We start from the raw sequence: 13,118 nt of genomic DNA on the forward strand, positions 1-13,118 counted from the left end.
CTCAGAATGATGTAAATCACTCCAGACTTTTAATAGAATGTTTCTTTTCTTTACCACAGAGATTAATGTCATTTTCCTTCTTTTCTATTTATTATCTTAGACCAAAAATTGACAACCAAAAATAACCTGAGTACTCCAGGAGGGGGTGGTCGTAAAGCAGCAGATATAAATGGAAGATTTGATGAGTATTCTAAATCTACGAGCTATTTAGAAATAGCAGCAAAATTCCACGAAAGAAAGAAAAGCATCTCCTTCCCCCAGGTCATGTTCTAGCAGAACAACAGTTATCCCCAGAAAACCCCCCATTGGAGAAAAAGCCTTCAATCATAAGAAAGCTGATAGAGATGTCAACATCCCATAAGAAGAAAGCTCTTCTGGGGCATCTCGTTTACTCAGTCAGTAGAGCATGCAGCTCTCGATCACGAAATTGTGAGTTCAAGCCTCAGGTTGGGCACGGAGCCTACTTAAATTAAAAAAAAAATTAATACTAAATATTAAATATTAAATAATATTAAAATATTATAAGAAATGTATTGGGCGGGGGGATGCCTGGATGGCTCAGTCAGTTAAGCATCCAACTTCAGCTCAGGTCATGATCTCACGGTTCGTGAGTTCAAGCCCTGTGTTGGGCTCCATGTTGCTGACCACTTGGAGCCCACTTCAGATTCTGTGTTTCCCTCTCTCCTTGCCTCTCCCCTGCTCATGCTCTGTCTCTCTCTCAAATAAACATTAAAAAAGTTTTTTTTTGAGAAATGTATTGGGTTGTTCAACCACCAGTAAGCATCAGAAAATCCCCCAACTAAAGAAATCCTATTATGTAGTGATTGTAGGAAAACCTAGGTCAGAAACCCCACCTTCTAGCATCTGAGAAAACATGCTGGAGAGAGCAGCCCTTCAGCGTGTGATGAATGTGGGAAAGCGCTCACTGGGCGCTCCACCCTTACTCAGCATTGGAAAATCCATCATGGGGAGAAGCCGTTTAAGTGCAGTGACCGTAGAAAACCCTTGGGGCAGAACGCACCTCACTGGCCATCAGAAAATTCGTTCTAGAGAGAAATAAATGCGAGTGTGGAAGAGCCTTTAGGAATTGCTCATGGCTTTATCAAGTCAGATATTCCACACTGGAGAGAAACCTCATCAATGCAACAACTGTGGGGAAATCTATCAGAAAACCAAGTCTGATCACACACAGGGGGCGCACGCTGGGCAGAAAGCTCATACGTGCCTTCGTTGTGGGGAAACTTACTGTCGGCAATCAAACCTTCTCATACAACACAGAATCCACACTGGAGAGAAACCTTATAAATGCAGTGGTTGTGGAGTTCAAACCTTATCACACACCAAACCATTCACAGCAGAGAGAGGCCCTGTGTGTCTGGTGTGAGAAAACCTTCTGTTTGAGTAGGGATCCCACCAAACATCAGGGTGCTCACACTGCAGAGAAGCCTTATAAAAGCAGCGAGACAAGCTTCTGTCAAAAGTCCAATCTTCCCACCCATCAGTGTGTCCACACAGGAGAGGGACCTTATAATTGTGCCAGGTGACAAAGCATTATGCCTTGACAGGGGGGGTCTCAGCAGACCAGGGGGACCATGCTGCAGAGAAACCTCACATATGTCATGCATGTGAGACAGCTTTCAGCCAGAGCTTGAGTCTTATCAGTATCCACACAAGAGAGAGGCCCTTTACACAGGGAGTCAGTGCCAGAGAAACTTCTGTCTTAAGAGGGACCTTACCAAGCACCTGAGAGCTCACCTAAAGGGAATGCCTGAGGTGGTCTTCACAAGCAGAGTTAGGATTTCATCTCACATACAGTAAATCTGTTGTACGAGGTTATGATCATGTAGGACCTCCACACTAGTGGGGGGCCCTGCAATTGCCATGAAATGGAAGGTGTATTCACTCACCCAAACTCATACTTCAGGAAAACCTTGTGAGTTTGCCGTATTGAAAAGACTCTAACATCGTGAATGTACTTAATGGCATTTAATTGTACACACAAAAATGTTAAAATTTATATTAAATATATATATATATTTATACATATATATAAATAAATACATACATATATTTAGGTTTATTTATTTACTTTTGACAGAGGGAGCTAGCACAGGCAGGGGAGGGGCAGAGAGAGAGAGAAAGAGAATCCCAAGCAGGCTCCACACTGTCAGTGCAGGGCCTAATGAGGGGCTTGAACCCACAAACTGTGAGATCATGACCTGAGCTGAAATCAAGAGTCAGAAAGAGTCAGAGGCTTAACCAACTGAACCACCCAGGTGCCCCTATGTTAAATATATTTTACCACAATTTTTTTTAATTGCCAAAAAAAGTGGGGCACCGGGGTGGCTCAGTCGGTTAAGTGTCTGACCTCAGCTCAGGTCATGATCTCACAGTTCGTGAGTTTGAGCCCCGCATTGGGCTCTGTGCTGACAGCTCAGAGCCTGGGCCCTGCTTTGGATTCTGTGTTTCCCTCTCTCTGTCCTTCCCCTGCTGTCACTCTCTGTCTTCCTCAAAAATAAATAATAAAAAAATTAACAAAAAAGAAAAAAATTGCCAAAAGAAGTTTAGTGTGCTTGGTGTATGCAATATATCCCATTTTTTACAAAAAAAAAAAAAAAAAAAAAAAGACTAATGGAGTGCCTGGCTGGCTCAGTCAGTAGAGTATGCAACTTTTGATCTCAGGATCGTGAGTTCAAGCCATACATTGGACATGGAGACTACTAAAAAAAAAAAAAAAAAAAAAAAAGCTAACAGACTTTTGACTCATATTCTACAACTGTGGAGTCTACCTTTTGAGGAAATGTAGAGTATGTTAGAGACAGTAGATGTTTTATGGTAGCTCAAAAGTATATCAAAACTCAAAATTCCTGGGGCACCTAGGTGGCTTAGTTGTTAAGCGTCTGACTTCAGCTCAGGTCATGATCTCACGGTTCCTGAGTTTGAGTCCCGCATCGGGCTCTGTGCTGACAGCTCAGACACCGGAGCCTCCTTCAGATTCTGTGTCTCCTTCTCTTTCTGCCCCTCCCTCTCTTGCGCTCGTCTCCCTCTCAAAAATAAACATTAAAAAATAAAAATAAAATTACTTAAAAAAAAACAAACTCAAAATTCATCTCACAACAGATGAGATCAATCTGAGTTTGTAAATGCTTTTTAAAAATTGTTTGAGGTATATCCGTTCTGTCTGGAAAGAGACACTGCAGGACTGTCTGACGTCTCCCTAAGCCATGAATTGCTACTGGCAGATACTCCTCCTGATATGAATGATTAGTAATGGGTTCTGAGCACATACTCCAAGCAGCCTCTAGGCAAATGCTTCACCAGCATGCTGGCATTTAAGCCAGTTACTTATCAAGTACCTACTGTTCACAGAAGTGAACACTGAGGCTTAGAGAAGGTGCGTCATTTGCCAAAGGGTCACTCACAGCAAGTCAAGGGACAAAGCTAAGAACATCTGACTGTAGAACCCACTGTGTTGGCTCCATACAGGTACGGACCGACTGAGCAAGTCTCAGGGGCAGTTAAGCAGACCATCACAACATCTGTTTAGGTTTGTGGTAAGATCACATACTGAAAACAGACTGAATTCAAAACAAGTACAAAATGGCCATGACCTCAAAGATCTGATGGGATTAAAGTCTGTCTCAGTTCCAGGGCACCTGGCTGGCTTAGTCAGTAGAGCGTACAACTCTTGATCTCAAGGTTGTGAGTTTGAGCCCCAGGTTGGGTGTTGAGCTTACTTAAAGAAAAAGTTTGTCTCAGTTCCACCAGGACTTGACCACATTTTGAGTTCATTATGCTAGTTACGATACAAAATAAATAACTAAATAAATACAGTGAGTCCCCATTGCCTTTCCAATTACAGCTAAGTAACAAGGTAACACCCCATCGTTAGGACACATCAATTTCATTCCTAATCTGACTTTTCTCTGCCGCTCTCCAACAGGACTCCTTGGCCCAGAGTGAGCCCTTGTCAATGGGAGTCAGACCGTGGTCACTCTGCTGAAGCCCTCCTGTGGTTCCAGATGGCTCAGGAATCAGGTCAAACCCCCAATCATGGCTACCATTGCCATACATGACACGCCCCCTCCATCTTTCAGAGGAAAGATACAGACAGACTGAGAGCTTTCCTGCAATGGAGTGGCTTAGCTGATTGTGGGTGCTGGCTAGGCAGGTCTGAAATCCACAGGGCAGGCCATCGGAACAGCAGGCTGAACTCCAGCTCAAGCTGAAACTGCTGCCCACAGGCGAATTTTCTTCTGGGAAAGGAGCTCTGCTCTGGGCCTTTCAACTGAATCCATCCCACCCAGATTATTATGGATGATCACACCAATTACATGGACAGATCATATCATGGCTACACCTACATTACTGTTTGATTGAAAGTCTGGGGACTGTCGCCTGGGCAGGCGGACACAGGAAAGCATCCCATCTCCTTGCCTCTCTGACCTTACTTTCTGCTGCTTAACCCCCTGCCCTCCCTTTATTTCCTATTATTTGTGTTGCCACTTGAACAGAGGCTCCAGGGACTGCCTTGTTCCCTCCTGCACCCGCAGGCTTGCCACAGTGCCTGGGAAGCTGCTTAATAAACATTAATTGAATAACGTGTGTGCGACCTTTCATGTGATGCTTGACCCTCTGCTGTAACACCCAGCCCCTTTCCAAACATTCCTGCCCCCGTGACTGGCACCTTCCTCTCTGCTCATGCCTTTACCTCCATACACAGGACCAGACCTCTCTCTTGGCAGCTTCCCCTCCTGGCCCCAGACCCTGTCCAGCCTCCGTCTCCTCTCCCTGGCAGAGCCCTTCCCAACTTTCCACAAGCACCTGCACGCCTCTGCTGTCTCCCAGCCTCCATGTCCTCTGCATGGTGGCCAAAGCAAGCGTGTTCTCCCCACACATCCCTCAGGTAAAGAAAAGGGCTCTCACCTCCCACATTCTATCCACACAGACTCAGACCCCAGTGGCCTATTGTCAGGCCCATCATATTGTGGGACTCAGTTACAGCTGAGCACCCTCATGTTTCTCCCAGAATCGCCTTGCTTGTAAACCTCCATTCTCCCGGGGGAACCCCCTCCCAGGCCACCTGCCCTCCTTCCCCCTACACAGCTGGTCTGGAGAACTTCTCCAAACAGGGATCAGTGCACCCCTGGGCTTCTCCACGATGGAAGATTCCCCTCTCTCCACCCTGCAGGCTCATCTCCCCTGAGGGGACTCCAAGTTGGCCAGCAGAGCCATCCTTTCTGCTTTGGTGAATTCGGTGGTTAGAGGTCCCAGAAGTCCTGCTGTTCCGGACACTGCTCTTCCCAGCCTAGGCTGGCCTCTCTTCTCTGGGGCTACGACCCCTCACCCGGCCCAGTGCCAGCATTTAGACCAGCTTGTCTGGCCAGGAGGTGACGGTTTAGAGAGGGAGCTCCCAGTTGCTGGCCACTGGGATTCAGGGGGTCTGGAAATGTCTGTAAAGGGGGTGCACGTTCTTACGTGCACGTGTCAGGGAAAGGAGTGGATTTACAGACCAGGAAAGGGCACATTGTTTCTTTCCCACTTGCATCAGAGCACCCACCTTGTGGATTGCCTAGTGGCTGAAAGAGGATTTAAGTCAGGGTTCCCAAACTTGGTTTTGCATGGAGATCACCCTCCGGTGGGGGGTGGGGATGGGGTGTGTGTGCAGGCCCCGCCCCCAATCGCATAATCCTTCCCGGGCAGTGTCGAGGGTGGGGTGTCCTCCGCCCAGAAACCCGGCTTCACACACACCACAGTCGGCAGCAGCACCGCGCAGTCGAAAGTGGCGGGGGCGGAGTGGGGGGGGAAGGGGCCCTAGGGCAGACAGGGCCTGGGGTAGGTGAGGGTGTGGGGAGGGATGTTCCCTTCTGGGGGCTGTGGGCCCTCCCAGACTGACCATCTCTGCGCAGGGCTCAGATGGCCCTCTCGGGACAGGCGGGACGCGCTTGCCCTTGCGATCAGCCCCTCCCAGGGCTTCCCAAACCATCTTTCCTGCGGATTCTCTCGTGGTGTCCAGACTGCCTGCCCGGCCTTTCACATACAACGTGCTTCCTGTCTCACCGAATCAACCTGCCTGCGAACATCAGGTGCACATCAAGTGCCCGTTTCCCTGCACTGGACATAGATTATTTTGTTTACGCCGCAATCCGTGAGGTAGTTATTTTTAATTTTCTAATGGTTTAAAATGAAAGTGCAAAGTGAGTTTTTCTCCTCTTTTCCAGTTCTATGAATTTTAGCCCATATATAGATTCGTGGAACCCCTATGGAAAGGTCCCATCAAAGACTCCCTGGGGTGCCCGGGTGGCTCAGTCAGTTTTAGCATCTGACTGGCTCAGGTCATGATCTCATAGTTTGTGGGTTGGAGCCCTGCCTCAGCTCTGCACTGACAGTGGGGATCCTGCTTGGGATTCTCTTTCTCTTCCTCTCTCTCTGCGCCTCCCCACTCACACTCTTTGTCTCAAAATAAATAATGAAATCAACTTAAAAGAAAAAAAAGACTCCCTCTTGCTAGCCCTTTAGGACACAACCTCCCTACACTCCTAACCCCTGGCAACCACTGACCTGTTCTCTATCATTACAGTTTTGTCTTTTCAAGAATGTCATATAAATGGCGTAACGCAGCATGCAACTTTTTGAGATTGACTTCTTTCACTCAGCATAATGTTTTTTAGATTCATCCAAGCCGTTGGTGAGTGTCCATAGCTCATTCCAATTGACTATATTCCATTTTACAGTATTCCACTGTGCGATGTACTGCGACTTGGTAGTAACTCAGTGATTCCTTCTTTATTCCCACATTTGACTTAGGTCCAGTTTTGGAGTTGATGAATAAGGCTGTTATAACATCAGTGTACAAATTTTTGTGTGAATATAACTCATTTCTCTATGGTAGATCCCTAGGATTGGGACTGTGGGTCATATTGTATGTATGTGCTTAACTTAAAAAAAAATTTTTTAGGGGCGCCTGGGTGGCTCAGTTGGTTGAGCGTCCGACTTCGGCTCAGGTTATGATCTCACAGTCTGTGCGTTCGAGCCCCGCGTCGGGCTCTGTGCTGACAGCTCAGAGCCTGGAGCCTGCTTCGGATTCTGTGTCTCCCTCTCTCCCGCCCACCCACCCTCCCCCCCCCGCCTCCCCGCTCATGCTCTGTCTCTGTCAAAAAATAAATAAAACATTAAACAAATTTTAAAAAGTTTGTTTAACGTTTTATTTTTGAGACTGCAAAATATGCAGAGAATGGGTAAATTCTCGCTCCCTCCCGCCCTTCCTCCCTCCTTCTCATCCATCCTCTGCCCTCCAGCATTGGGGCTGTCTTTGTTTCTTAGGCCTTCAGACTCTGGGGATTACACCGGGGGCCAACCAGGGTTCTCAGCCCTTTGAGACTGAATTATGCCACCAGCTTTCCTGGTTCTCCAGCTCCTAGGGGAGAATATCATGGCACAGCTGGGCCTCCACGATCACATGAGCCAATCTCCATCATAAATATCCTCTTCTGTCTCTCTCTATATATCCTATTATTTCTGTCTTTCTGGAGAGCCCTGACTACTACAGACACCAAAAGCATAAGGAACCAAAAGAAAGATGGATAAATGAGACATCACCAAAATTAAAAACGTTTGTGCTTCAAAGGCCACCATCAAGAAAGTGAAAGGAGAGGGGAGCCTGGGTGGCTCAGTGGGTGAGCATCCAACTTCAGCTTAGGTCATGACCTCACGGTTGGTGGGTTCAGGCCCCACATCCAGCTCTGCATCAGGCTCTGTGCGGACAGCTTGGAGGCTGGAGCCTGGAGCCTGGAGCCTACTTTGGATTCTGTGTCTCCCTCTCTTTCTCTTCCCCTCACCCACTTGTGCTCTCTCTCTCTTGCTCTTAAAAATAAATAAACATTAAAAATAAAGTGAAAGGAGAGCCTACATAATGGTAGAAAATTTTTATAAATCAGGCATAGATGATCAGTTTTACATCTAGAATATATCATACAACTCAATAATAAAAAGACAACAAATTAAAAGATGGACAAAGGGTCTGAACATTTCTCCAGAAAAGATCTAAACATGGACCACAAGGACATGGAAAGATGCTTGCCATCACTGGCTGTCAGAGAAATGCAAATCACAACCACAGTGAGGCCGCTTCACACCCAGTAGAACGGCCATAATAAAAAGGATAGTAACAAGTGTGTTGAGGATAGAGAAATCAGAAGCCTATACACAGCTGGTGAGAATGCAAAGTGGGGCAACCACTTGGGAAGACAGTCTGGCATTGCCTCAAAAGATTAAATAAAGCATTTGACCCAGAAATTCCTATCCTAAGTATATACCCAAGAGAAACAAAAACATATGTCCACACAAAAATGTGCACACGATGTTCACAGCAATGTTATTCCTAATAGCCCCAAAGTGGAAACAACCCAAATGGCCACCAGTGGAGGAAAGAATAAACACACTGTGGTCCATGCGTACAGTGGAAGGCTGCTCAGCTATTAAAAAGGATGAAGTACAGATTCACGCTGCAACATACGTGAATGAAACCTGACATCACCATGCTCAGCGAAAGAAGCCAGACACAAAAGGCCATATATTGTGTGATGACAGTTCCATTTACGTGATGTGTCCAAAAGAGGCAAATCCAGAGAGACACACAGACTGGAAGTTGCCAGGGACTGAGGGACTGAGGGGTATGGGGGTGACTGCCAAAGGGTATGGGGTCTCTTTTTGGGGTGATGAAAATGTTCTCAAATGGATTATGGTAATGCTGCACAGCTCTGAATACTAAAAGTCACTGAATTGTGTACTTCACATGGGTGAACTGTATGGTGTATGAATGATAATACAGTTGTCATTTTAAAAACACACACACAAAGAAACCCAAGCAAGCAAGCAAGCAGTTACCTCGGGAACATAAGGCATGCAGAGCCTTTGCCAAAAGGCCAGAGTTGGTGGAGCAGGCGAGGACTCATGCTAAGGAACACCCTGGGTGTCTACACGAGCCGCTTCTTAGTAGAGGCTGCACGTGGGGGTCAGATGTGGCTTGACGTGAAAAGATCCACACCAACAGTTATCCTTGTAACTATAATTAAGGGTAGTGAAATTTTCTATCAGAATTTCAACTGGACTAGGGATTAAGGATTCTGTATGAAAAAAAACCCCTTCACATCTGATGATCTGGCTTTTAGAATGCAACCCTTCCTAGATTGCAATGCCCTTGCTGTTCCTGGAATGGGACAAGAACATTCCTCTCCAAGGAGCCAGTGCAGTGGCTGTTCCTCCCACTGAGAATGCTTTCGCTCCATGTTAACATACTAGGATTTTAGCAGTCAGGGAAGGAAGGAAGGACATTGCAAACAGAGGGAACAGCACCAGCAAAGGCAGGATGCTGGAGAGTAAGTGGCACGCTCGAGAGAGAAGATGCTGTGTGGGTCCTGGGAAGAACGGAAGGATGGGAAGGCTTTGAATGCCAGGTCATGGAGTAGGTGATGGAAATCCATGACGGGACACCAGGACAGTTCCTGAACAGGCATGAGACATGAAGAATCACGTGCAGCTGCCGTGGTAAGGTCTCTCTGTGGTGTAATTAGAGCAGATAAGTATTATTAAGAAATTATATTTTCAGGGGCACGTGGGGATAGCTTAGTCGGTTAAGAGTCCAACTTTGGCTCAGGTCGTGATCTCACAGTTGGTGAGTTTCAAGCCCTGCGTCAGGCTCTGTGCTGACACCTCAGAGCCTGGAGCCTGCTTTGAATTCTGGGTCTCCCTCTCTCTCTGCCCCTCCCCCCACCTCAAAAATAAATTAAAAAAACTTTTTAAAATTATATATATATATATATTTTTTTAACGTTTATTTATTTTTGAGACAGAGAGAGACATAGCATGAACGGGGGAGGGTCAGAGAGAGGGAGAGGCAGAATCTGAAACAGGCTCCAGGCTCCGAGCTGTCAGCACAGAGCCCGACGCGGGGCTTGAACTCACGGACCGTGAGATCATGACCTGAGCCGAAGTCGGCCGCTTAACCGACTGAGCCACCCAGGCGCCCCAAAACTTTTTTAAATTATATTTTCAAGACAGGTGATGTAAGTAGCTTGAGAAGTGTTTTGTTTTGGTTCGGTTTGGGTCATTTGTTACTATTTATCTGTTTTGATTCTGATGGTACATCAGCTTCTTCCCACAGAAGAGACAACCTAAACTTTTCTTTTCACTGGCACTTTTCATCCCGGTGTCTGCCCTGTGATGAAGCAGACAGGAGTGCAGGGAGGGGTGACGGTGGTATTTCCTGTTTCTGGCTAAATAGTTCTGTCCTAACCATTCCTACCTGCCCACAGTGTTAAGTCTTGCACCACGCAGAGGAACTCTAGAGGAATATGATGGAGTCTTGAGGGAAAGAGAAATGGTTCTCTGTTTCACCTATCCACGTTCCTAATTTAGCTTTCATGCCATTTCCTTGATGAAGCCTTTTGTGACGGCTCTGTGCCTCGCATCTCCCCAAGCAGAACACAATCCATCGTTCTTTGAATGCCTCCATTTCATTTGTAGAGATAGTACAGCAGTGCAATTAAGAGCCCAAGCTCGGGGCGCCTGGGTGGCTCAGTCGGTTAAGTGTCTGACTTCAGCTCAGGTCACGATCTCACGGTCCGTGAGTTTGAGCCCCGCGTCAGGCTCTGGGTTGATGGCTCAGAGCCTTGAGCCTGCTTCCGATTCTGTGTCTCTCTCTCTCTCTGCCCCTCCCCCATTCATCCTCTGTCTCTCTCTGTCTCAAAAATAAATAAACGTTAAAAAAAAAAAAAAAATTGGGCGCCTGGGTGGCTCAGTCGGTTGAGCGTCCGACTTCAGCTCAGGTCACGATCTCGCGGTCCGTGAGTTCGAGCCCCGCGTCGGGCTCTGGGCTGATGGCTCAGAGCCTGGAGCCTGCTTCCGATTCTGTGTCTCCTTCTCTCTCTGCCCCTCCCCCGTTCATCCTCTGTCTCTCTCTGTCTCAAAAATAAATAAAACGTAAAAAAAATTAAAAAAAAAAAATTAAAAAAAAAAGAGCCCAAGCTCTGAAGCCAGACTGCTGGGGTCCAAATCCCTGCTCCACTACTTATTAGCTCTGTAGCATCAGGCAAATTACTTAACTGCTCTGGACCTTGGTTTTGTCATCTGCAAAATAGGGGTAGTAATAGCCTAGCAGCGTCTATGATTGCTGCAAAGACCACACACACGGGCATGGAGGTCAGAGGTCAGTAAAGATGAGGCACACGGTCACTGTACCTCTCCTGGCGTCTGATTCTGTTTTGTTTTATCCATGCAGGCTTCCTGCCTCCCAGGCGACCCGAGTCCCGTTCAGTGTGGGAACCACGCTTCTTTCACCATCGTGTCCCCTTCAGTAATGACAGAACTGCTGCTGATGAGCTCCAGGGACTGGTGGGAGGAGAGGGGCCTTGCAAGAGGGCTGGGGGTTCCCTCCGGCGGTCTGGGGGCAGTGATAAGGAGATGAAGCCCCGGCTGTGGGCTCCAGACGCCTTTGTACCTCGCTGTGCCTGAGGGGCTCCCCTCTCTTCCTCCTTCCTTCCTTCTTTCCTGAAGAAAGGGAACAGAAATGGGGGCAATAATAGTACCTACCTCATGGAATTGTGATGAGGGTTAGATTAGGCAACATAGAAAGCGTTTAGAACAATATGCCTGACGCAGCGTAAGTGCTCAGTGGGTGTTCCTTCTTACTACTTTCTTTTTCTTCATACTTATTTTTTTCTGGTTAAGAAAGCAATGCTTATTTGTGGTAAAGTGTGAAAAGGTAGGGAAAAACTCACCACAGTGAGGGAGTCAGATATATGAACAAATAATAAGAGACGAGGAATAAGTGCAATAAGGAAAGTGAGCGCGAGATGATGCAGAGGCAGCTCAGAGGAAATGAACTCGGTGGGGGCAGAAGGGGACAAGCATAATTTCTGGAAAAGCTCCACAGAAAAGGTAAGCTTACGAGGAGGCTTTCAAAGATGAACAAGAGTTTGTTAGGTGGACAAGGAGGGGAGGGCGTTCAGGAGGAAGGAACAGCATGTGCAAAGGCACGGAGGCATGAAACAGCATGTGTGCTCCTGTTAACTGTGGTTTTGCATGGCTCCAGTGTACGGTATGTGGGGGTTGGGAGTTAGAGTAAGAGGTGTGCTACGAGGCAGGGTGGGGAAGTAGGCAGGGCTAGGAAATGAAAAGTCCTGCCCCTCAATAGAGTTTGGACGTCGACCTAAGGAATGAGAAGGGGCCACTGAAAGGCTCAGAGGGGGCATCATACACATTTTAGCATTTTAGAGAGCTCATGTAGAGGTGCCAAGAATGGACCAGAGAGCAAGGCTTTGGAAGCAAAGACACTTCTGTAATGCTAGGGCCAGAGTCCCAGAACGAGTTAAGGACAGCCCAGGCCAACACAGGAGTCAAGGGTGAGCAACACAGGATGGGCTAGATATTGCCTGACAACTGTAGGGGTGAGGAGTTGCAGAGAAACACTGCATCCAGAACAATTCCCAGGTTTCTGGCTTAGCTGACTGGGAAGTGGATGATGGCGGCAACCAAAGTAGGAAATACACAAAGAAAAATTTGCTTGTGGAGAGAAACCACTCTGGTGGCCAGATTTATCTTTGTATGTAAAAAAATCGTCCATGTAGTTTTCTTAAGTAAGCGCTACACCCAAGGTGGGGTTGAACCTATGACCTGAGATCAAGAGTCACATGCTCTAACTACTGAGCTGGCTCTAACACTGCCCCTAGTCCGTATAATTTTTTATTCATTTGAAAATCTTCAGTTCTTCATTACTGGCATATTTAAAATAATGCAGCTGATTGGGCTCTATTTTTTTTTCTGAAGTACACAACATTTTTATTCTCCACGGCTGCTTTGTGATTCATACTTCTGTCAGCCGGCATGTTCAGGTAAAACCAGGGTTTTCCCTTACTTGGAAACTTACCACGTAATATCCTTTCTCGGAACTATTTGAGTTGGATCTCAAGAACAGATATGACTTGGGATGGGTGAGAGGCATTAGGAATGAAAATGCTTTTGCTATGACAGATAATGTCCTTGGAAATCTTGCCCATCCCTCTCATTTCACAGATGAGAGGCAAAACCAGAAGCTAACCATGGAAGGCAGAAACGTACAA

Source organism: Panthera uncia, chromosome E3 (genome assembly GCF_023721935.1).
Source record: "Panthera uncia isolate 11264 chromosome E3, Puncia_PCG_1.0, whole genome shotgun sequence".
Classification (NCBI taxonomy): domain Eukaryota; kingdom Metazoa; phylum Chordata; class Mammalia; order Carnivora; family Felidae; genus Panthera; species Panthera uncia.